Source organism: Polypterus senegalus, chromosome 2 (assembly GCF_016835505.1).
Source record: "Polypterus senegalus isolate Bchr_013 chromosome 2, ASM1683550v1, whole genome shotgun sequence".
In the NCBI taxonomy this organism is placed as follows: domain Eukaryota; kingdom Metazoa; phylum Chordata; class Cladistia; order Polypteriformes; family Polypteridae; genus Polypterus; species Polypterus senegalus.
In genome coordinates this window covers 206,083,935-206,109,109 of record NC_053155.1, presented here as the reverse complement: position 1 = coordinate 206,109,109, position 25,175 = coordinate 206,083,935, and the positions used below count along the sequence as shown (strand labels likewise).

The following is a 25,175-nucleotide window of genomic DNA, read 5'->3' as shown; positions in this document are numbered from 1 at the left end:
GCTGATCTTGTTGCACTATGTTAGTTCAAATGACTGAAAATCACTGCTTATGTCTACTTTATCAACAGAGTGCCGACTTTCCAGCACAGCTGGACAGGTGGTTACCCCTTTTTGTTACAGCACATAACTTGCTGCTTTTCAGAGCTAATGTGATATGAAGGTTAACAAGTATGGCAAGTTCAGCCACAGTCTCTACCTTTTATTTTTCTTTTTTCCATTCTGTTTTAGTGTGTAAAACACAATACATAAGAAAGACGAGCCTGAGATTTCATTGGTTGTCAGCTCTCATGCACATAGAGCCCACATCCTACATCTAAAGACAAATTCAAACCTGTTTCATTTTATTGTAGTGAATCACAGACTTATTGGTCTCAGGCATTGGGGATGTCTCATTAGGCAATTAGCTTCACTGGAGTGCACCGCTGAATGCCTCCAACTTACCAAGATTATGTAAATTAAGTGTATGACTGAAAATCACTGGAAAAGTTGCCTAATCTGAAGAGACCTGAGAAGTTATTTAATCTTTTCACTTGCTTTTGCAACATCTTTCCACAATGTGTATTTGTTGTCACAGTTTGTTCTGTCTTCTGCTGGTAGAGTCCTGTGTGTTAACACAAAGAAAGAATCTGGGGAGAAGAGTGAGAACTCTGAATACCTTAGAGTCCGTTCATTTCTAAACAAACAAACTGAAATTGAGGTGTGCAAGATATGCCTCAAAGGGGACAGTGAGAGTTTAGTGAGTTTAATCCTACCCAAAAATGTCAAAAGGTCAGGCTGACCCAATTAAGATCACTCCTTCTGGTTACACTCTTCAAAATGGGACTATAAAAGGCCTAACACAAAAACAAAAGTTCCATCCTGCCACTGCTTACTTAAATGCATGACACGTATGAGCCTGTACTGGTCTCTTCTAACCTAATCTTAGAAACTCCTTAAACTGAATTGTTTGAAATGGGTCAAGGGTTTTCAATGTTTTTTTCAGTAATACATGTTGGCACACTAAATATGAAATGGAATGCCTGAACTATATAGGTATCGGTTACTTAGCCCTCTCTTTACTTGTCAGCTGGGCCAATGTGTAGATGTGTCAGTGTCATAACAAGGCAATGATTCTTAAATGAGCAAATCTATCCATCCATCCATTATCCAACCTGCCATATCCTAACTACAGGGTCATGGGGTTCTGCTGTAGCCAATAACAGCCAACACAGGGAGCAAGGCAGGAAACAAACCCCAGGCAGGGCGCCAGCCCACCGCAGGGCACATACACACACTAGGGGCAATTTAGATTCGCCAATGCAACCAACCTGCATGTCTTTGGACTGTGGGAGGAAACCGGAGCACCCAGAGGAAACCCACGCAGACACAGGGAAAACATGCAAACTCCACGCATGAGCAAATAATGAGCAAACAATGAGCAAATAATCTACTGAATATAAACTGGCACATACCACATTTGTACAGTCAGTGAAATAATTTTCACTATGCTTGTACTTAAGCAATATAAGAAATTGTCCTGCAGTGACATTATAATAAAACCACTGCAGCTCTCCATTGGCTTTAAACTGTAGTGTTACACCCTTTATTCTTTAATCAGCTTGGTGTCCAGTTTGAAATCACCATTAAAATACTTTAATGAAATTAGACATGTTCTGTACCTGTTGTAATGTGTGCTAGACTTACAGGCTTGATACAATTGCACTAAAATTCCCTAATTTGTTTAAGCTTAATTACTGTGACACTTTTGAACAGCACTGTCCATTTCTATAATAGGCCATACATTTGTCCACTATTTGGACCAATTATGTTTCTTTGAAAGTGTGAAGACCGTTTAATAAAACACATGGCACAATTGGTCATTTGTTTTCTAGAATATAAACCAGAGCAAAAAAATAATACTTCCATGCCCACTGTAATTAGCCTAAATGTATGAAAGTGGCCATAGATAGTTTAAACATATTTGAAATATAAAAGCACATAAAGTAATAGAACAGCTGTGCACAGGAAATCATGTCCTTAGAAAGGTTATTCTACAGCAGTACGAATGAGTCCTTTTATACCAGTAATTGAGTGTCTCTAATTTTGTTTTTTAATAAAACCTGATTTATTTTAAGGACCCCTCCATTCATCCAGGAAATCAGCATCAGCTATGCAGCACTGAAATTGAACCTGAAGCATTGGATTAGCTTTTAAGAAAAGCCAAAAGGGTTAAGACCACCTGAATAAAACAAGAAGGCATTGTGTACAGGGGTTGTTTTGCTTTGTTCTCTTTAGTCTTTTTTTATGTGCAACTAGGTTCTAATTCCATGATGGTTTTGCAAAACGCATTCCATAGCCTAACTCTTTGATCTGGAAACAGAGGTTGGCCATTGAGAGTTAGTGCTGGATGATCAGAGAAGGTGGGTGGGCTCACTATTTTACCAAGAAAGGAGAAATACAATGGAGACTTGTCAGAACAGGATTTTTCAAAGCATAGATGTGCCAAATCAATGCATTCATTACTAAAAATGTTTTATCATTTTTTTAAACTTTTCACTAGTTTAGCTCCTGAAACCCTTACTGCCTTATAAGTACTGCATGTTACGGGTTGTGGGAACCTTTGTTAAATGACTCATTGCTATGTTTAAATTGCAGCTTGCATAGAGGGAGCAGTTTAAACCTGGGAAGCAATCAAAACGTGCACATCAGATGTGTATACTTCTGAGAAACAGATTGGAAATCTGTTCTGGGGAATGTAACTCTCATCATCATAATTAGGGTATCTAACAAGTACAGGTGGCAGCGCCTAAATGCCACACCAAACAGAAGGGAGTCTAATTAATCAGACTGATCCTCATAGAGGGGCTCATTGCCAATCACAAGAGGCATTTGGCCATCTTACTAAAACATTTAAAACTATAAACCTGGCTACTGAAACAAATGCAGCAGAATTCTGTTAGCACATTTTTGATGGCTCACCAGACACACTTTCCTGATCACAAATGTGGTCATAAGTGTTATTGATTCCTTTAAAAAACAACATTCAAACGACGATGGCTATAAATTAGGAAATACAAAATACTGTAATTGTGCTAAAAATTATATTGAGAGAGATAATAAACTTGATATACTTCACTGCTTACCTCTGCTTTTGCATCTTTTATATGCCACTGGTTAATGTGCTTACTAAGCAACAGCAACTTTTGGTGCCCCAGGATATCAGATGGCATTATAGGAGGATATCTGAGGAAAGTGCAGATTTATGTCGAAGACTTAAAAAAGTATAAGGATTTTTAACAGTATATTTAGGGAGCTCAAGGAAGCAAAAACATTAGTGTTCAGACATATTTGAAAAAAGGTAAAGTGGAGATTTAGACTACATCCACACTACTACATTTTCATTTAAAAATGTTGCTTTTAAAAGAAAACAATCTCTGTCCACACTAATTTTTTATGTTATTTACAAAAGTATTTTTTCACACTAAAATGCCCAAAAACATATACAGTATGTTATAGACCTACAGTATATCTACAATAGGCATGCACTCACTGTCAGAAAACTCCTTGAAGGGAATGTATATTGAAAAATTCAGAGCCCTATGAAAATCAGAAACCCTTGTGCGTTATGTTTTTTCAACCTCTGATTTTATCACTACAACAGTAACAATGGACAAAGGGATTTATCATAAAACTATAGCGAGTGGTAAATGATTTTCTTTTTTTGCACATACAGTATATGCACCATTCAAACTTTATGAAAGGCAATTTAGATAGCGTACATGTAAGCAATACAACAAGTGAAATGGAAAGCAACTCCATTCGTGTCCGCTGTGTTGGAATATGGTTTTCTTTAAGAAAGAGGATAACCAGTCAGGGGATGAGACTTTGTAATGAGCAGAATCCAATCCAATCGGGGAAAGGCTATGTAATAAACATGAACCAATCAGAACACAATGGAATCAACGTTTTCAAAAATATTTGTTTTGGCCAGTCCACATTGAAATGCCGCATTATTGCTTTCAAAAGTCTCACGCTCTGTAGAGCGTTTTCAAAAGTATTCATTTTCTTTGGTTGAAAATGCTGGTGTAGTGTGGACGAATGTCAAAAATGGACACATATGTCTGCATTTTTACATGAAAACATAGCAGTGTGGACAGGTCTTTAGTCACAAGGACCAGTAGATAGTAGAGTACATAAAGTCAACAAACATACAAAGCATCTGAACCAGGAAATAAATAATATGAAAGTATCTGAGCCCAATCAATTAACAAAAATCAAAACTGAAGTACACAAAAAGTCCTAGCTCTCCAATAAGATTGCCTTTACATACTAACACAAAAAGGTTTTGTACATGATTCCAAAACTAAGACAATACCGATAACATGCCGTCATCTTTGATAGATGATGGTCTGTGACATCATGCCATGACAAGTTATTTTTTTGTGATAGCAACGTCCCAAGCAGCCAAAAACTAAATAAAAACACACAGAAAAAAGAGGGTGGTGTCTGTGAACAAAAGCAAAACTCAAAATAGTGTCATGAATTACTAACAGAAATGAAGATAAAATATAAACATAACCTGAGAATGAAAAGAAAATGACAAAATACATTCAATAACAGACTTGGCCTGTTAAAAATCCAAATTATAACAATTTGTAATACTCTTTGAGAATGAAGAGATACTGAGTTTTGATATGAGGCAACATTTAGTTTGTTGAATCAAGAAAAGAAAAAAATGACACATGGAATCTACCTTGTTAATAAAGGCCATTAATGATGAATGCACCATTATATCAGCTGTTGTGTTCATAAGAATTGTCTTCAGCAAAAATGATCAGAACGAGTTGCAACTGTGCATGGCACAACCACCAACCCTAGGGGTACAACCCCCTAATGGCATATAAGGGGTGTCACACACGCGCGCATGGGAGGCAGCTAAAGGGCTCGAGTGAAGGCAGTTCTGAGGCATGCCGGGATGTGGCAGAGTGCACTAACTCTCTTTCTCACTTCCCTGTAGACCAAGCCCGGGAGGCTCCACCTGGCTGTCTTGACGTCACTTCTGGGACCGAGCCAATGGAGACAGACCTTACCAGCTCCGGCACTCCTGATGTCACATCCGGGCCTTATCCAATGAATGATGAACACGTGCCCGATCCTTATGACCTCACTTCCTGTCTCCCCCTTTAAAAGCCTCCCCTTTTCCCTTCTCTGACACTCTTGTTTTGGACTCTGTTGTAAGCACTTCAGTGCTGGTATTTTGAAGAAAAAACGACTTTTGCAGCCAGGATACCAAATTACATGGGTGGCTGCCCCAAACCTTTTTCTGTCTTTGTCTCGTTTTGTGACGGGGTCAAAGTTAAATGGGAACCAGTAATATAGGCATGTAGCATGTTGTTTTATGCTCTATCAAGGTTGCTGATTGTGAATATGATAATATTTATAACATTTGATTCTTTACCAGTGGTCCTAGCCCTCTAAGTCCTAGAGGGTTAAAAATGATAAATCTCAAACATAAGCATGGAGGGGTATTGCTTTAAACTAGTTGAAGGTAAGTGATTATGAATATAATGTTATTTTTGATCCTTTACTAGGATTTAATCCTCTATGGACTTCTTTCTATTAATGGGTTAAAAATTAACAAATTTATATTACAATCAAGAATATTTAGATTTTAAACAACTAAATGAAATTGTACCTTTAAATATCTGACACAACTATTCTTGTTGGTGTTGTAGTTCTACCTCATGAAGTAAATCATTACATTTCTTATGAACAACAGGAAATAGGGCAGTGTACGCTAATTTAGACTTTTTTCCATTTGTGAACCTGGTAACCCATTCTGGCATTTGGTTTGGAATGCTGCCAAGTACAAAATATTAAAATTAACCCATTATGGGCTCAGAAAATGTTCATATTTTTACACATTAGTTATTCAGTTAATCTGAAACCCTTCAAGGTATGTGTTCTTGACCAATAAGAATGCACTTCAAGTTGAGCTCTGTATACTGGAATACCTCTAGCATTGATTTTATCATATTGTTATTATGGGCAGGTCAAGAGGAAAGGCTCAAAATTTATATGATCAAAATTAAATATCAGGAGATGAAGGTATTGAGAAGTAAGACAAGGACTAGTTAAAAACGAAACTTGAAACTTTATTCTTTAGGGGCAAAACCAATCTCAGAGTCAGGGGAAAGTAAAAGTTGAAACCAAGGAAACTTAAAATTGACTTCAGAATTTTTTTTCTAGTGCTAAGAGACCTTTTGAGATCCAACCAAGATATGTCTACCAATGCTGGGTGCCACCATTTCATACTGGAAGCCCATGATGACATCATGTACCAAACTGGTAAATTATCCTGTTACCAAAACAAAATGAGAATCTCTATAAAAATGAAAATGAAGGTTAAACAAGACATTAAAATGTTTAAATAAGTCCTAAAACAAAATCTAATGCACTGAAATTCTGAACTGTAGCATAAATATTTGAAAACACAGAACTATGTCACTGCTGTACTTGACTGCAGGCTCTTAGAGCTCCAAGGTAAGTTGGTTTGAATTTTAAGACACTTCTAACCACAAGGACACAATCAAAGATAGGCAAGATAGGCTTGATGTGCTAATTGGGGATCAGTCTTTGAAATCCTAACAAACACTTGTTAGAGTTCAAAGTAAACATTAGTCATGTTTTATGTTTAGAAGAGAAAGCTGTGGAATGAGATTCTGATGGACGAGGCTGAAATCAAACAAATTTACTTTGCATACACAATGAGCATACAGTAAGAAAGAAGTCAGAGCATGAAGTGGGGATTATTGTTTGGAATTTTTTTGACATGGAGAAAACTGTGTTGTGGGTGCATGTATAAAAACACTATAGGAAATGTGGAGGCAGGCATTAGCAGATTATCAAATGTCTTAGTTGATCACTTATCATGCCAACAAGTTTTTCAAGCATTTCTGCACAAGCAGCTTTCAAACAGATCGGTACTGTCAGTTGCCTCTTAAAGTCCCGTTCAGATTCAGTACACAATCCCTATTGCAAAAAACTGCCTCTTTTTCACATGTCACATATGATAATATCATCCACAAGGAAAGACCATGGGAGAGACTTCAGAGGACTAGGAGTCACAAAGGGAAATAGCACTTAGATAAAGGATCTGGGACTGTGAGGAGTAAAACAGCAGTAAAATATGCAAACACAACATTCTGCCTTACTCTGTATGATATACCTTAAAAGACTGCTTCAGTGCTGTATTCTTTAAATGCTATTTTAGTTTCTGTTTAATATTGTTTGATTGGGTGCAGCACAGTGATACTGTGTTTAGATAAATCCATGGTATTGACTTGATTTTAGCCAAATGTGACACAAGAGAGTTTTTCTGAGTTGACCCAAGATGCCAAACAACAGCTGATGGACAGCAGAAATCAAAACCAATAGGGTTTTATTGTGAAAAATATAACGGTTCACAAGAGGGAAGATGGAAAGACCATAAAACATCAAAAATAATTGCTATCTCCCTTTGTGTCTTAACAGATAATTGGTGATACTAAATAGCGCCTAATGAGGGTTCCCTAGCACCACATATCACACTGACACAATTCTTCTTACATCTAAACCTTCTCCTCCAAATATGGCTCCTTCTCCTCCTTGTTGTCCCCAAAAGGTGAAGCCTTGCCTTTCCTTTCACCTAACTCCAAGCTTTCCAAGATGAAGGTTAAAAAGCCTTACCAGTATTGTATGGACAAGCAATTCTGTGTCTTCTAACTCCTATTAAAGCAGGTTGACTCTCTTACTGGAGTTTTTTTCCACTAACCTGTGCACTCTCTGTGTTGTGAGTTGGTTATGTAGGCTATAAGTCTTAGGTCCAAGGAACTGTGGCATCAAACTGCTACTTCTATTCAAATATCTGGAGGTTCATTTGCCCATCAGACCCAGTCATCCAGTCTTTCTTTATTTTAATATTCCGAACGAGAAATGTTTCAGTGTAGACCCCCAACAAGCATTTGGCACCCCTTGCAGAGAGTGTTTTGAACCACAACCAGAATAGGATACCAAACACATTACAGTGTACCTCACCAGCCAACTATCTTCTTTGCCAGGCACTGTCTGTAAGAAATGTACACATTCACCTCCTGTTGGAGTAGGTTTTCCTTTTGGGTGCTCCAGCTTTTCTCCCACATGCTAAAGATGTAAATTATAGATTAAATGTTGATGGCAAATTGTCCCACTTTGAGTGTGTGTGCTCAGCACTACCAGAATAGGCACCAGGTCCCTGAGACTCAATTGTGAATGGACTGATGCTTTGACTAGGTTTCCGGCCAATAACTAAAGACCTGTGTTATATGATTTTATTGGATTAAGCAAGGGTGTATTTATGTATGTATGTATGCATTATTTGTTATGTGAATCCATTGTGATGAGCAGCAATCATCTCTCAGTACCTTATTGTGATTTCAGCTTTAAATAGCTATGCAGATATGTATAGTACTTTATGTGATTCTGTTTGTTACATTTACATATTTACACATGAATTTATTTTAGTTTGTGCAAAAAGAAGCATATTATATAATGCAGATATGTAGGAATCATGTTTTAATCTATGACACAGGGCTCTTTTGAAATGTAAACATTTACAAACAAGTTTCAAAACAGCAAAGAACCAAATGTCAAGAACAAGGATTTTTAATATAAAGAAGAACTTGCCAGACTGTTCTGGTTACAGAGAGAAATAGGAAGTAGGGGTGATACAGTATAGTATTTTAGACAGACAGACAGATAGATAGCTAGCTAGATAGATAGATAGATAGATAGATAGATAGATAGATAGATAGATACCATAATACTTTGTCCCAAGGGAAAATTTCAGATTTTATGGAAGCTCAATAAATATAGAAATATTATAATAAACAACAACAAATACCCTCTCAAACACACACACACAAGAATTATATACAAGAAGAGAACAGTCACAATGAGGAATTGTAAAGGCATATTTTCATAGAAAAAGCCCCAGTAGAAGTTCTTGACACATTTCCATAGAATATTTCACTGACTAAAAGTACTCAATGAACAGTGTGTCAGAGGGAGGATGTGGAGCATTGACCTTAATTGCCATCATTTATTGTTTATTTTTTGTTCATTGGACTAATTCATAAGAAAAATATTTTAAAAAGTAGCAGCTAACATACCCTGCTGCTCATTGACTGTCTATCTATCACAATGGTTTAACATCTGTGTGTGGCTTATCAAGCCACCTAAAATATACTGCCCTTCCCATAAGTCACTGCTGCTTCCAAAACACATCCACATTAACACTTTATAGTGGCAACTCAATGTATTGTTATGCATCCTGTAGCATGTTTCCTGTTTTCCATCCATCCTTTTTATCTTTCAAATGCATCCTTTCCAATGTTAAAATCTCTGTGACAGTTTATATCAGGATCTCAATCTGAATTGTTTTAGGCTGTGTACAAGATAAATGCGGAAAAAAACAGACTAGCATAAATTCTAGCTGCCACCTTCAAGAGAAACAGGCCAATAATAATTTACTGTGTAAAAGTGTAAATCATTTTTGTAAATCATCATCCTGGGCAGGCTTAATATATTTTGCTTTCATTTGATAACACTGTATTACTGCTGCCATTCAAGACAGACTGAATTGTGTATGTAAGCCACCTTTTAAAAAAGGCTGTTTATCCCAAAGTATTTTTAAACACTTTATTACAATGACTGGATTAAAATATATTGACATTGATACCTTTAGTGTTGTTTAAATTTTACATTGTGGATCTTTAAATGCTGTTGCAACATTATTTTGGAAACACTTAGGTGAATTAAATTTGAAGACCTACTACATTTTGGGTGGAATGGCCTTAACTCTTCAGATTCATTTCTTACATTTTTATATTTGTGGTATTGACTTTCCAGGTGTTTTGCAAGAATGAACATCCTCTAGAAAATATAGAAATGCTATCTTCCATTAAACCAGGGTGCTCTTGACATTCTCCTGCCAGTTCGTATTTCCCAACTTGGTGCCATCATGAATAGTGTCCATAATTCCTCTTATTACTGTGGACAACTCAAGTCAATGTCTGCGTGAGGTTTCTAATATCAGTATTCTCCACCTACAGTATTATCTTCACTGCAGCAGCTCTCCTTAGCAATAGTCTAATTTTTCAGAGCAATCACAAGTGCAGGCTCATTTTTTATGCCACTACCACAGGCACTAAAAATCTCTTAAGGTGTCACATCTGCTACTGTATGAATGTCAGGCTAGTTGAGAAGACTTTGAAGGCTTATTATCGCTTCTGAACAGAAGCATTTAGCAAGTGCACACTATTGGATGTGACTGAGGACTTCATAGGCTGTCCCCCTTGCTACACTTACAGTATGCCAAGCTCTTCTTTTGTCTATGAGGCCCATTCAACTTTCTGAATGTCTCATTCAGTATCCATTCACAAGGCAGTGACCTATGTGTTCAAGCCTAAAATGAAGACTCAACTTTTCTTGTAGGCTTTCTTTTCACAACTTCACTGTCTTAATATCACATTCAGTCTGCCTGTTTGGCTTTCCTTTATTAATTTATTATTTCATATGGGCTGATTATTTTTCTTTTGTACTTTTTAATTATTTTGTCCCACCCACTATATTATTAATGTTATTCCTGTTTTCACAAGTGCTGCTACTTACACTGCAGATTATCCCACAACTCTTTACACAATTACATTTCTTTTGGTAAGCCAGGCAAATGGCTCTTTATAATGAGTCCTCTGAGTGCCAGTTGTGCTTTGTGTTCATTGACACACTCTGACCAACCTCAGCCAACCCAGTCAAAGACAAGCACATTTTATAGGGATACTAAAATTCCTGGAGAGCAAGGAAGAAAGGACAAGTGCAATAATGTGATTGTGTTATTGATTTTATAAAATCATTTGGATAATTAAATTATACAAACATAAAATTAATTTTTAGAGGGTGTCTTTTGACCCTTCTTTATTGATGATGGCAGCCTATTTGATGAGTGGCTGTAGTGAAGAATACAAGATAAAATGAAGTCTGGCAGGATAAAGGCTTACTGGAGAAAAAAGAAAACAAAAGATAAATATTTTAGCTCACTGGTTGCACAAGTATCTGACAATTTGCAGAAAATACTTTTTTCTGTTGGGACTACATTCCCGGGTCCGCCCTGTGTGGAGTTTGCATGCTCTCCCCGTGTCTGTGTGGGTTTCCTCCGGGTGCTCCAGTTTCCTCCCACAGTCCAAAGACATGCAGGTTAGGTGCATTGGTGATCCTAAATTGTCTCTAGTGTGTGCTTGGTGTGTGGGTGTGTGTGTGTGTGTGTGCCCTGCGGTGGGCTGGCGCCCTGCCCGGGATTTGTTCTTGCCTTGCCCCCTATGTTTGCTGGGATTGGTCGAGCAGACCCCCATGACCTTGTGTTAGGATATAGCGGGTTGGAAAATGACTGGCTACACTGTAGAACTGGAGCTTACTTCACACATGCAGAGTCAGGGGTGGAAATGTCAGCCTTTGTGGAGTTTGGATGCCTATGTTGGTGTGCTCGGAGTACTCTGGTTTTCCATTTGCATTCTAATGATGTTTGTATTATTGACTAACAACTCTGAACTGGCCTGGTATTCGAAATGTTCAATTTGATATATTATCATTAAAGTACACTTCCCCTTATGAGCCCAACACATTATACATCACAAACAAATGTGAAAAATATACACATACAGGGTTGGTATGCCTAGGTTTGAGTGTGTCTTCGCCCCACGATGGACTGTAGTCTTATGGAGGGTTGGTTCCTTCCTTGTACCCAATACTGGCAAGTTATTTGATGTTTCCAACCTATATTAGAATAAGTAGGTTTGAAACTGGATTTTTGTGCATAGTGACACCATAACAATATACTGTGATATATTTTTTGTAATGGATACTTAACTAAATAAGGACTATTATTTTTGATTGACTAATTGATCTTCACTACCATCTTCATCCATAATCTGTCTGAGGGCCATCACCAAAGGAACAGAGTCATTAGTGTGCATGTTCACCCTGCAGTGGGCTGGCGCCCTGCCTGGGGTTTGTTTCCTGCCTTGCGCCCTGTGTTGGCTGGGATCGGCTCCAGCAGACCCCGTGACCCTGTAGTTAGGATATGGCGGGATGGATGGATGGAGCTATGATTAAATAATAATAATGAGAACAAAGCAACATTATAATAAGAATACTATTTGCAGAAAACATTCATAATAATTAAGATAAAAAATTCTGTACTATCAACAGAATTCAAATGATTTGGCTTCCATCAACAAAATGAAAGCAAGTGCAAGTGTAGTCTATCGCAGAGAGATTAAGTCATGAAATGAGATAAATAAAACAGAATGTGTATGTTAGATGACTGATATACAGTGCATTATCAAAATGCATTGCTATCAATTCACTGGCAACCAGTTAAAATTATCCTTTAATGCTGCTTCAACAGAATTAAATATGCTATATTTAATTATATAGTAAGTTAAGAAAAAAAGAAAACAAGAGCCCACCACCTGAAATTCAGCTATCTATAGTGATCTGTTTAAGATATTAAATTATTACGTATGCTCAGGAAGCAAAGGAGGATTTTACCAAGTGCCAAAAAAACTGATAAAGATGCAGTGGCTGCGAAACACAGAGAGTGAATAAGAATGCTAAAGAAAGTAACTGGCTTATTAGTGTATATACACTAAAATCTTTGGGGTGAACAAATCAATTCATTGCATTGTTCCCATTTTAAATGGTGACCCAGAGAAGTGAGACTTCATATATTGAAATCTGCTATTATTTGGATATACAGTATAACTTTGTTGTTGTAGAACTCTTCTTGCACATTTACATATTCCATCATCTGCTCATTTTTTAACAAGCTCATCCATTTCTGGGTCCCAGTGACCTTACCCTGGCAGCTTCAGGTGCAAGGCAGCAAACTACCCTGAGTGAGGTGACAGTCCATCACAGGGTGCATTTACACCCACACCTACACTCACCTACTTATTTAAAGGCCTGTTTTGAGGCTCCAATGAGCACAGCATGCATGTCTATGGGATGTGGTAATTAAAGACGAATATCCTGAGAAAAACACATATATGAACATGGGACCATTTGTATATTAATTATTTGCGTTTTGATGAGGATTCAGTGGTGCAGCAGCATATGGTGTTTACATCTTGTACCTAGTTGTTGTCCATGGAGAGTTTGCACATATTCACCGTTTCTTTTGTGGGTTTTCATTTCACCTTCCCCATGATATGCGGGTTAGATTAATAGGTGAGTGAGTGAGTTAGTTCCACGATGGACTGGAGCCCTATTCAGGACTGTTTCCTTCTTGAGCCTAGTGCTGTCAGGATAAATTGTGGACTCCTGCACTTCTGAACTGAATTAAGTTAGTTTGAGAAGATTTATGATGATGCAAATCCACAACTCACTCATGCAAAAAGTAAAAGAATATCACATTTCCAAACATTTACAGATACTCTATAGTCCTGATTGGATATGATCATTTTAAAAGGTAATGAAAGTACAAAATGTTGAATAATTGTAATCTATAATTGATATGAACATTTTTAATGTTAAATTGACTTGACCTTTCTATGACTGACTGTCCAGCAAACTGGGGATGTACACTGGTTTTAACAAACTACTATGAGTAATGATTTTCAGATAACAACAAAGCTGACCTTTTTATAGAAATATCACACCAGGCTTGTTCAGCATAACAGTTATAAACACACAAACCAGCAGCTTTTTTGCAGACCCTGTCATTCCATGTCAACAATGCTTGGTTTTGCAGTACTAATTCAACTGATCAGTTTATACACACAAGGCATAAATGTCTGTGCATAGCTCATAAGAAAAGATGCACACCGTACAATAAAGTTATCCATCAAAGATTCAAGGTAAGGAGAAAATTATTGAATATAATAGCAATATCTTAGATTTGTATATGGTGCTTTATGGCCAGGCAGAGTTCTGCACAGTCACAAAGCCTATTCATTGTATTTATATTCTGTGGTATAGTGCAGTTTGGGAATAGTAACAAGATCACCACAGGAAGAGCTCATTTGTGTATTCTGTCTATACAGGGTACAAAGGTATTTATTTTTAAAGCTTTCAGTATAAATTTCAAGCTCCTGAAAAGCCTTTGTTGGATGTCTCTGTCTGATATAGAATCCATTGATTTATTACTGAACCCACCTTAATCCATTCTACCATCAAATTCAGAATATTGTCATAGCCAAGTCTAAGGCTGTTAGTAGAATACAAAGTTATAGCATTCCAAAGAACATTGTGGCATTTAGTAGGCATGACAAGATGTTTTTTAAAATGTTAGAATCATTTTGACAAGAAAAGGACATTTAACCCAATAAAGCTCATCAATCCTATTCAGGTATTTTCTACAAGATGATGTCAAGGTCCCTAAAGTCCAACTTTCTACCACACTATTTGGTATCTTATTCCACGTGTCTCTAGTTCTCTGTGTGAAAAATACTTTCTGATATTTATGTGAAATTTACCTTTCCACGTGTGCTATCATGTTCTTATTCAAGAAAGTAGTTTAAAATGAGAGCTTGGGTCCACCATACTAATTCCCTTCATAATTCTGAACATTTCAATCCTGTCTTTTCTTAACATCTGTTTGCTTTAACTAAAAGGTTTAATCTCCTTCACTCTATCTCATAGCATATTGCAGTCTTTGAACCTTGGTAGTCTTTCTTCTCTACATATCCTGTAGTACTACTGAGTCTTTTATGTAAAACTAGCCACCACCCCCTCGGCCCCACCCACGTAGTAGTGTAACAGAACAGTGAAGAGGGCTCTGCTTGGCCCCCCACTCCTGACGTCACGCTTCCCCCTCCCCTTGGCTCACAGCCTCTGTCTCAAATTAGCACGACTATATCGCTCCTTCAAGCAAACTATGATTCTTAGCATGATGAGAAAAGTCGCAAAATCAACAGGAATGTTCATGGAAATTATAGAAAAAAAGATCTAAATCTGTCAAGTAGTTCTCTCGTTCACTAGATAAGCTGAGGTAAGGAACGCCCCGAGGCTGGCGAGTGAGTGAGGAGAGCCCTGCCACCCTCCCCTCAGCCCACTGTGTGTCTCTCGGATTCACACAAATAAATCGGTACTGAAGGTGGACTACGATACTTAGCGCGATGAGAGAAGTCATAAAATCAACTGGAATTTTCAGGCAAATTATTGAAAATAACCCAATCTAAATCTGTTATGTATTTCTCTTGTGAAAAGCAGACAGACAGACAGACGTTGGATTTTATATATAAAGAGAGAGGTGGTGAGCAAATTGGCAAAATTACTCCATATAATGCCTAATTAGTGTGTTATATAACTTAATTGACTTTTATTTTACACATTGAGCTATATAACCTAACATCCTATTAGCCATTTAATCTCCTTTGTGCTCTGTTTGATTGTGGACCGTGAAGAGTCTACTGCAACTCCTAGATTCACCTAAACCACCCATTGTGAATTCAAATCAGACATTTTTTACTTCCTATGTGTAACACATTACATATATTTACATTAAATTTAATTTGCTATAAATTTGCCCAAGTCTGATTTTATTCAGGTCCATGTGAATATTACCTTTCATTTCACCTACATGGGTATCATCTGCAAACCTAACCAGCTTGGTTTTAATAGACTTGTCCAGACTGTTGTAGAGATCCCTGTGGAACACCATTATTAACATCACCTAATTGACAAGAAGGGCCTTGTAACATAATCATTTTGCTTCCTGTGTTTAAGCCAATAGTGCACAATGTACCTTGAACTTCTACTTGTTTTATCTTAATCACTAGCTTCTAATGTAGAACATTTTTAAAAGCATTCTGAACATCAAGAAAATAATATGATATTCACACGTCTGATCGTATAAACTGTTGTTTCCTCATAGAATTCCAGCATATCTGTGAAAAATGATCTCTCCCATCTAAATATATGCTGACAGTTCACTAATACACTTGTTCTTGATATTTGTTGCTTAGTCTTTTCCTTAATGGTGGTACATATTAGGCTTACTGGCCTATGCTTCCTTAATTAGGAAGATCACTTTCTTTATATAAATAAATAAAATTTGCCATTTTACAGATTATAAGAACTTTCTTAAGAGTTTATATATGCACTTACTAATTTCCTTATGTTCTCTAGAATAAATGTTATCTTGTCCCAGTGATTTGTTTGATTTCACCTTTTTAGTCCAAACAACACTTCTCTCTCTACAATTTCCAAATCATTAGTTATCTCCTTAATAGCCCAGTTAATCTGCTACTTCAATGTCTTCATATTTTAGCTTGCTTTTCTGTTCTTAATACATGATATATAAAATTAATTCAGAATGGCTTTTCCTCTTTACAGTAGTTTTTATATTTTACCTGGCAACACACTGTTAATTTATAAAAGCAATAATAATAATAAAAATACATTTTATTTTAGTTCCTTTCCCATGCTCAAGGTGTTTCATAGAGTCTCAAAAAGTAACAGCAGGTATATGTAACATTGGATGCAAATGCTTTCTGGACAGAACACTAAAACAGATAGATACAGAAATAAAAGATAAATAGAATAAAAGACAATAAACCTGAGTAAAATACTAAATTCAATACTAAAAGAAAAGCCTAACAAATAACACTTTTTGTGATATAACACACACACACACACAAATTACACTGAGCATCGGGACAAAGAGTAAGACTGAAAAGGGGGGGCATACTTTTAGGTTATATTTTGGGAGGTCATTCTAAAGTCTGGACGCCATACAGATGAAGGCCCTGTCACCCACAGAGTGCAGGTTAGTAAGAAGACCAGAATCAGAGGACCTTAGAAGGTAATTGATGTAGTCCATTTAAAGCTTTGTAGGTTATTAATAGAATTTTATATTCTATCCTGTAAAACGGGGAGCCAGTGGAGTCGAAGCAGGAGAGTTCTGAATCAACAGGAGCTGTGATATAAGATTAGAAGCAGCACCTCCCAGTAGGGACTTACAATAATCAATGTGGGATGCGATAAAATCATTGAAAAGTTTCTCAGCATTAGAAAAGGAGAGGAATGAGCAAACACAGGATTATGATGCGGAGGTGAAAGAAAGCAACTAGCTCTGCTACCCATCTTTGCTGTGATCTCATCAACATAATAGAAACAAATTTTGAAAAAAGATACTTATATACTGTATGGGATGACATTAAAAAAAAGGTAAAAGCTATAGCTGATCCTCTTCTTGTACGTGCACGCATGGTGTGCACGTCATTCCAATAATAATAAGAAGAAAGACTGTGTTTGTTTTCCTTAGAGTCACACCATGACCATGGTTTCAAACAGTTTATTTTCCTTTTAAATATTCAGTAAATGTTTATAATTTCTTTGCTTTATATGTATGTGTTTCAGTTTATTATCCATTCAAGATAGGGAACTTTAAACAGTAAAATACATTCATGTGTACATGATAACTCATTCTCTTGATAATGGTCTATTTTCCTGCAAAGAGTTGTGCTTCTGCACTGAGGGCACTGCATATATCCAATATTAGTACCTGCAGTTCTCTCATCATCTATAAATACATACAGTACCTGCTAAATTGGCACAACAATGTGGAATAGCAGCATCAGCAAATTTACACATACTGTATTTGCATTGTATTTCATTCTTCTGTTGCTGTTTCATTCATATGAAATTTGGTCTTCTGTTTCAAAGCATCAATATTTTAACAGTAACTTTAAAGAAATATTGTAGAGCATAAACAAATAAAAGTGTCTTTCCATCCAAGTTACAGTTTCACTCCTGAACAACAAATGGCACTGCACTGATTTGTCATTTAAAACTATGTTAACTACCAGGCAACGTTTTTTTTCTTGGTAACAGGCTGGGTTCTCTATTTATAATTGGAGATGACTCACAGAATGGGAAAATAATTATCTAAACCTAAAACGTAAAAATAAACAATTTCTTATTGTTTCTCTTAAAAAAATAAAGTTTTGCTATTCTGTAATTTAGCAGTGTAATGTCAGTATGGAATAAAACGAAGTCCAATTATTAGGAAGGAAAATGGGTATGTAGACGGCATGATGGGGCATAATTAGCACTGCTGCCTCAAACCACACTGGCTGTATGAAGTTTGTCATATTCTCTTTATGCTCATACGGGTGTTTCTTTTGTGTCCAGGTTGGTGCATGGAAAATCTAATTTAGGCCTGTTTGGGTCTGCTTTTACGACAGAAACCAGGAAGCACTTCTTCACATGACGGGTCACCGGTATCTAGAGTAGGTTGTTGAAGTGGAAACCATGAGAACTTTTCAGAACTTTTCTAAAGAGTGCATTTGAACAACTTAGCTATTTGTTGGCCAAATGAACTTGATAGATTAAAGATGCTTCTCTTGTTTGTAAAGTGTCTTGTGCTCATATTTACAAGCATGCCCTACAATGGACCAGAGCTCTGCTGGGGTTTGATTCTGGTATTATTAGCATGGCCTCAGGCTCACTGGAAAGAAGACAACGGATTAACAGGGGAAAGGGATATTGCAATGAAATTCCAATGCATGAAGCAGAAAGGTCAGATAAATGGAAAACTTTGTGAAACTTTTAGAATTGTCCAGATTCCTTTATGAATGACTTCTAAAATATAACCCAATCTTCTTTGAAGTCATAATAACAATTAAGTATATTCTAAATAAACACAACAACATTCCTTGTTATATGCTTAATGAACATATCTTTTAAATATTCAAGGTGAAATGCATAGTTTGAGGAGAACTGAGGAGACTTCTAGACCGCAGTTATAGGTGTTGTGCTACTGATCCAAAATCCTGGATTCACTCTGTTACCTGTTTGCAGTGCACATGTTCACTCCATGTTTGGGCTCTTCAGATACTTCAGTTTTCCTCCCAAATGACATGTACTTGGAGTTCATTGGCGATTCCAAAGAAGCCTTGTGCAAGTGTGAGTCTATGCACTGATGAACTCTGTAATGGACTGCTGCCATGTTCAGGGCTGCTTACTGCATTAATGGTCTATAACTCTACATGCCCCTGGACAGGATTAAATAGGTTACACAATGGTAAACTCTGGTGTGTATTCACTTGTTTTGTATTTTATTGCCAATATTGTTTTTATATAGTTGTATACTTGTATTTATAAAGCAGCATCAAAAAATGTTACAGGTTAAAATCTTTACAGCCAAGCATGTTACTGCTTAAAGCCCTTAACTAAAAAGTCCCACACAAACTATAAATAAATAATACTATGGATTACTGCCAGTGCTATAGCCCACTGTTGCCTTTTTCCCATAAAACATAAATCCCCATGAATCATTTCTACAGAAAAAAAAAAATCTATTCAGTTCATATTATGTAATTCTGTCAGTTGCTCTCCACAATCACTTTTTCACTTTTCTAAAGAATGTCTCAATTTGCATGCTGCTCCTCCAGCATTAAGCACTGTGAGCTCATGTGTAATTGTTTCAGAAATCCTTGCCATTTGTTTCACATCAGCTGGAAGTGCAATTTCAGAAAGTAAGACTTCACAGCAGTTTGAGAAGAATAAAGAGTGGAGCCCTATCATTTAACTGTGTTTTTTTTTTTTTCTTTTTTGAATGTCGTATTGGACACTTGATTTCTACTTCTCTTCTAAGCAACAGGGTTTTTTGTCTCCCTTCCACTTCAGCCTCTCATGCCGCTTCAGAAGGGCATCTTTTAGTGTAGATGTAGACTTTTCTTCTTTGAATAATTTTATCTGTCCACTGCTGTGTTCAGCAAAAAATTCAGGGACTATATAAAGCCTTCCAATTCATAAAAATCAAGCATTTTACTATTAGGCAACTAATACAAAGTGTAGCATCGTTTTCGAAGATCATGTTTGGAATTTCTGAATTAAGATGATTTAGCCAGTGGTTTCTGACATTTCATTAAAAATGTATTAGTACAATACTGCATGTGCATAAACTAAAAATGACACATAACTGCTGCCATCTGCTTAAAGTGTCAAAATCATGAGTGGTGAATCACACCTCAAAATGATAGATCATTCTGAAATTTAGTCAGGTCAAGGGCTTATTTGTGTCTTGCACTTATTACTTCCAGGAGAGCTTTGCTTTTCCTGCAACCCCTTGCTGAAGAGGTCTACAGATTCTAATATCCACTTCTACTTTGCTTGCTTACAGTTGTATAATAAAAATTTCATTAACTTCATTATTACTGTTTGACACTTTATGTATGGACTGGTGTGATTCATGTACGGATTCAGGCTCTAGCTCCCTGTGGCTGTGTCCAGGCTTAGTAAACCCTCAAAATGACAAATGTAACTGTCACATTCAAATTTCCTTAAAGTTGCCCTTGTCTTTCTGTTCATACACATTACAAACTGTGAATCTGGGACTTTATCTTCTAGTGATTGTAATCTTATGTTTTTGTTTTTCTTCTTAGCAAGTGTCTAAATGAATTATAGGGAGCTAACCAATCAAACTTGATGGACTGAATGGTTCCCCTCTTGAGAACATTCCTGCACGTTTTTTGCTTGAAAGCCATTTCTAATCATTAACTCTTTGTGAAAACCAACACATTTTAAATATTCTACATAATTGTTCCAGTCTTTGATATAGTGGCTACAGCTCTGCATATTCTCCTAGTTTTTGCAACAGATTCCTCCTTCATCCTAAATATACTGTATGTGAATGTTAGGTTGATTGGTGATTTTAAACTGGCCTAGTATGTGGACACATATGAAAGTGCCCCATGATGGACTAGCTTTCTCCATGATGTTGTTCCCTTTGATCCGGATTTCTGGTCAGTGGTTTCAGAAAAAAAATTAAAAAGTAATGAATACCATACTGAAATCCAATTGCTTCATAACTTCATAGTCCTGGGTTTGAACAGTCACTGTTGGGAATGTGCATATTCTTTCTGCATCTGTGTTCATTTTCCTGTGCTTTCTCCAGCTTTTCTCCCACTTCTCATAGACATGCATGCTACGTAAACTGGAAATTCTAAACTAACCCCGTGTGAGTGTAGATGAGCCCTGGTATGGCCCGCCAATCATTCAGGGTTGGCATCTTTGTTGTGCACAATGCTTCTGTGATACATATCAAATCCCCATTCATCAGAATTGGTTAAGAGCTAGACAATCTATGGGCAAACTATTCAAAAATCTGTTGTATGATCAAAGAATAAGAGTGGCAGCCTCTAGAAAAGTAACTACCAGAAGGAGGACAGAACTTTGCACTCTCATCTTATTACAGTTACTGGGTTGCAGACTCAAATATTCCCCTGTCTGTTTCACAAATGTAGCATATAAATAAATATGTGGTAAATGGAATAGGGTTTGCTACTGGTGATCCTGACTTTGGAGTAAATTAATTTTGAAAATGGATGGGTGGATATGAGGATAACAGGGAAATGGATATTGTACCTAGAATTACCATCATCCCATAGAAAAAAAATACGTTTGACAAAATGCCTCAGAATGCTTTTTCTCTTTGTCTGGGAGCCACCCAAACTGTGACTTTTCCTCCCTGAAGTGTTGACAGTGGCAGGAATTGAACTCAGGTGGCTGATGGGTTATTTAGCTATCATTTCTGCTATTGTGCTAAAGAAGAACACTGTCAAGCTGCATACCGTATGTAGTAGCTGCTTCACCTTCTCACAGTTTGCCTCCGATGTGCCTGCCCTTTCCATTTCACTCATCCCTCCCCTCTTAGCTAACTGTCCTCCCAAACATGGCAGAAGTCAGAAGTGACTGTGGTGCCTTTGTAGTACATAACAGCCTTCTTTACCATGCATACGGAGGAGTTCTTTGTTTTGAGGCTGATACAGATCCCAGCGTATGCAGCCAAGATTCCTATATTGTCTTTTTTAATGATGATTACTGAAAATTGGATACATGCTAAGAAATGAATAAGTGAGCAGATTCTCAGCTTGCAGGTTTAGTGCTCTAATTATTGTTTTCATAAGAATTGCTTACGAACACTTTGAAATCACTTCAGTGATTTTTGTCCGGTGCCTCCTGACACCCCGGTGCGAGAAAACCCCACACATGATATGCTTGTCTTGATGTCTAGTTATACAAGACTAGCCGTCCCCTGCAGCTCTACCCACATAGTAGTGAAACAGGACAAACTTTAAAAATCAATAAACAAACAGGTATCGCTAGCTAAGTGAAAGCAAGGTACGCTCCAAAACATGGCTAAAGGTAGACTGATTCAAACGAAGGCTGGCGTTTGAGTGAGGAGGGCCCTGCCTGGCTCCCCACTCCTGACATCACGCTTCCCTCTCCCCTCGGCCCATAGCCTCTGTCTCGGGTCAGTGCAAGTGAACTATGATACATAGCGCGATGAGAGAAGTCGCAAAATCAACCAGAATATTCAAGCAAATTATATTAAAAAAATCTGATTTAAATCCGTTAAGTAGTTTTGTCATGAAAATCGGAAAGACATACACACAGACATTGGATTTTATATATGTAGAGATTTCAAGCTTTTTCCTCCCTATTTTTCACCTTCTTGACCCCAATAAATTCTTGTTTTTAGGCCATTTTTGAACCATATTTTGTGCAGGAAATTGTAACCTTATGATAAAGAGTAAACCTATAGGTGTCTTCAGCAAAAATGATCAGGATTCGAAGTTGTGCATGTCACATCAGCTGACCCCAGGGGCTCACTCTCTAAAGTTATACAAGGGGTCAAAGTTATTCCTTTTTACAAAACTTTAAAAAAAAATTGGGATTGGTAATATAGGCTTGTGGAGTGTCATTTTATGCTATTTTGCACATTTTATTTGATATTTCATTCTTTATTATTGGTCTTAGCCCTCTAAGAGCTACACCCAGAAGGTTAGAAATGACAAAATTCAAACATAAGCATGTGGAGTATCATTTTAGGCTATTTCAAGGCTGGTGATTAAAAATATGATGTTATTTTTAATGTTTGATCCTTTGCTAGGAATCTAACTCTCTATGAGCCTCTGTAAGAGAGTGAAAATTATAAATGTCTATTACAACTGAGTATATTTAGACTTTAAACATTTATACTGAAGTGCACACATAAATATTTCAAATATGTTAAACGACTATTCTTGCTTATTATGTACTTCTACCTTATGAAGTAAATCATTACATTTCTTGTGAATACCTCAAAGACGGCTTACGCTAATTCAGACTTTTTTAATATTTAGATCAGGGGTGTCCAACTCTGGTCCTGGTGGGCCGCAGTGGCTACAGGTTTTCATTCTAACCCTTTTCCTAATCAGCAAGCAGTTTGCATTGCTAATTAACTCCTTTTCCATTCATTTTAATAGCCCTGCTTTTAAGGATTCAGCCCTCTGAATTGATTTGCTTCTTCAGTAAATGGCAGCCAAACAGAAATGAGATGTGAAACAAGCCAACAGATGACCACCTAAATTGGAACGTCAAACTCCAGCCAATTTCACTTCAACTAGTTTCTTAATGAGAAGCCAATTCTTGCTGTTAATTAAAGCCATTATTGACTATCATGACTTGTTGCTGCTCTCATTCTGCCACAGCAGACTGATGATTATCTGTTTTTTCTAAGACCACCGTCAAGATGTTTTGGTGACCTGAGCAGACCAACATGACCAAGACTTTCACCTTTCTTTATTTTCAGGTTAGCAGGTCATGTTTTTTGTGTCTCATTATTGTTTGGCTGCTCATTAAGGAAAAAGAAACAACTAAGGGGTCTGAGTCATGTCAATTGAAACTAAGGCAAAACAAGTAAATCAGCAGCAAAAATGGCTCACTAATTAAGAAGATGGTTAGAATGAAAATCTGCAGCCACTGCAGCCCACCAGGACCAGAGTTGGACACTCCTTATTTAGAATTTCTTTGGTAAGGGGAGTGCAAAAATATGCACCAATACTGCAAAAAATACTATTAAGTACATAAACCTGAATGTAGTGGTGCTAAGGATATTCATCAAGGTTAACATGTATGAATGGAAGGTGGCACATTGCTGTGTCACAACCTTACAGTCCTGGGTTCAAATCCAAGTTGTAGCCTAGTCTGTTTAGAGACGGCATGCTTCTCCTTGTATTTTCATGAATGTTTATTAAGTAGTTTACACTTCCCAGTTAGGTTACTGTACCACAAAGGCAAGTGTTTCTTGTGATGGTCAGACATAACTTCTGCCATCTAATAGATACTAGGCATACCCTGGCCCCCAGTCACCAGTCTACAAAACATTGAGTTTTGAGAAAATCTGTAGATGACACTGCAAAACAAAAGGAGGTCAAGATGGTCTTTTTTATAAAAGGTGCAACAATTGCCTTACAGTATTGGAGCAATGACAGGTTGAATTTGAATCTGAATCTGAAATGGAATCAGTCTGGATTTGTAGCTTGCCACATTTATTGTACATAATTGTTTTATTAATCATTATTTGAAGGTTTCTAACCTGATTGTAAAAGTAGTTTGTTAACTTTAGGGTTCCTTCCCACAGGAAGTGATCATTCATTAAAGTTATTAACATTTTTATGGCAAAAAGATGTGAAGGTTTGGATCCCAGGGCATTGCATATTGTACATTCTTCAGAGGTCTAGCTCTGTGGCCATCCTTAAATATTTCTCGATTTCTTCAATGGAGCATGTTTATTATAGCTGATTGTGTCCACAAAATGCACTGTCAATCGTGATGGTAATCATCAGTAACAAACCAAAGTTCATCCATCCAATACTTTTCTACATAGCTTGTTCTATCAAGGGTTTCAGCAGAGTCTAAACATGTTATGCAATTCCTTTGACCAGACCAGATGCAAGTTTTTGATATGTAACAGAGCTGAAGAACACTTTGTTAGGTCTTAGCAAGACTTTTAAAGGACCGTTGACACTGGGCTAGGGCCACCTATAGAGCATCTACTATTGTTACACAGCAATAAGAAATAAGAAAAAAGAGATACACTAAAGAAATACCTTAAAGCTCCTATTCTGCAATAACCTATTGAATGTAGAACACAGAAAGTCAAACTTTGAAAATATGTTCATATAGAAACTATAGGATGTTTGACTATATTTAGCTGTTGCTATGGTTTCGTGATATTTTAGAAACTATGAATAAACACTGTACAGTTTTCTCTTTTTTTAAACAAATCTATAAGATTTCATTATAACCATTTATTTTCTGATAGACTTGCCCACTGAAAGTGTAATGGT

At 36.9% G+C, this 25,175-nt stretch overlaps 1 protein-coding gene across 14 annotated transcripts in view; it reads right to left on the bottom strand.

The window, feature by feature from the left end:
• dmd (dystrophin) overlaps positions 1 to 25,175 on the bottom strand; it is a 2,654,580-nt gene that overhangs the window by 208,946 nt on the left and 2,420,459 nt on the right. The window lies entirely within an intron of this gene.